Source organism: Desmodus rotundus, chromosome 8 (genome assembly GCF_022682495.2).
Source record: "Desmodus rotundus isolate HL8 chromosome 8, HLdesRot8A.1, whole genome shotgun sequence".
Lineage (NCBI taxonomy): Eukaryota > Metazoa > Chordata > Mammalia > Chiroptera > Phyllostomidae > Desmodus > Desmodus rotundus.
In genome coordinates this window covers 27956988-27958721 of record NC_071394.1, presented here as the reverse complement: position 1 = coordinate 27958721, position 1734 = coordinate 27956988, and the positions used below count along the sequence as shown (strand labels likewise).

Sequence of the window (1734 nt, the reverse complement as noted above, 5' to 3'; positions counted from 1 at the left end):
AAAACTTTGAAATGAAAGTCTTTATACTTGAAGATACTAAATGAAATTATTTGTCAGGAAAAGTCTAGCAAAAATTGTATGTAATTGAAATGTAGAAGGGTAGAGGAAAAACACAACATAGTTCTTCATAAAAGCTGTCAATCTAAGAAAATATAATAGCTTTGAAACATTCAGATAGGTGAGAGACACCTCAAGGTTTGGACTCCATATACGTACATATATATTATTTTTACAGTTTTGTTTTTATGTACAGATTTGCTTAATAATCACTGAATTTCTAGGCCAGGTTAGGTAATAAGGGACTTTATAAGTAGTTTATATTTTCTAGAACCAAGGTATACTGCAAACCCAGTCTAGAGCAAAATGGGAAATAACATCTTTCTAAAGACCCACTTAGAAATTCTGATCTAGGAGGTTAAGATGTTTTCTTTTCCTGGTAACAGGGCTGAGGCATACCTGGCTGCTAGGCCACCATTCACAGGGATAGCCAAGAAAACCGGGCTCAGACCCCCCAAAACAAGTTCAACCAATCCACCCCATGTTATGGCACAGGCTTCGCAGTTTAAATTACCAGTATTTGATGGTAAACTTATGAACCCTTGTAAGATACATCTCTTGTCAAAAATGGGATCTCTGCATCGTTACACCAGCAGCTACACGAACCTGTATCTCGTTTAAGACGCGATGAAAAAGGCTATTAGGCCACAGAGAGCTGCGGTAAGTACAATATATGTTAGTCCATGTTCAGGTGGCTTCCTTTCTGTTTCTAAAAGTTGGTCAATTTTTCTGGCTATGATATCAAAAATGTGTTTTTCCTTGGCAGTATCATTTGGCTCATGATTTTTCATCTTGGGTCTTGCGTCCTCCTCCCGGCAGTGGGCGCGTCCGCCAAGGCTCACTGCAACCTGCAGCCGTCGCTCAGCTCACCCTGGCCCAGCCCTGGCTCCTGGACTCCATTTTATTGGAAGTTAGAGAAAAGGTAATTTTTTTTGGTCGCATGCTAAATAAAAGAATATTATGATGTTTGTTTTTACCCCCAAAGGTATTTGCTAAAATTTTTAAAATAATAAACTAAATCATTATAATTGTATGGAAAGCTTATAGTTAGCACTGGCTTCTTGATTATATTCCTTTACTAAATATGGCAATTTCAAATATAATAAAGATATTTTGTGTTTACCTTTCATATAGAAAGTAAAAAAAAAACCTGGTAAATATTACTGTACTCTTCAGGTTATAGGATTATCGTATCCTTGACCTTTCAGACCAGAGTAAGCCTCAAATGTTGTTTTAAATTATATTACTGTGAGGGTGAATTAAAAAATTAAACATTTTAATCTAAAATAAACCCTACGGGACCTCATAAGTTCAGACTTATCACCATATGCCGGCCTCAGAATGAAATTTTATAAATTATTTCTTTGCTACTGAAAAAAAATTTAAATTTAATTTGGCAGAGGTATATTAGATAAATGTTTTCTCATGATTTTCTGATGTTTGTGCTATGTTTACAATGATGTATTGACAATGGAAGATGCTCTCACATGAAATTACCCTAAATTTGATGATTGGATCACACATACACTTGACATTTACAAAGTTAATGTGTTAAACATTTTTGGTGAAATGCTAAGTTTTTAAAAAATCAAGACCATTAATTAATGCTAATGTTAAGGAAAGGTCCTCAAATAATTCTAACATCAGGAAATTAAAATAACATGACATGGTAGGCTT

General features: G+C 34.7%; 1 pseudogene; it reads right to left on the bottom strand.

The window, feature by feature from the left end:
* Positions 1-266: 266 nt before the first annotated feature.
* LOC112315416 (transmembrane protein 126A pseudogene) lies at positions 267-848 on the bottom strand (annotated as a pseudogene).
* Between the last annotated feature and the right edge of the window lie 886 nt (positions 849-1734).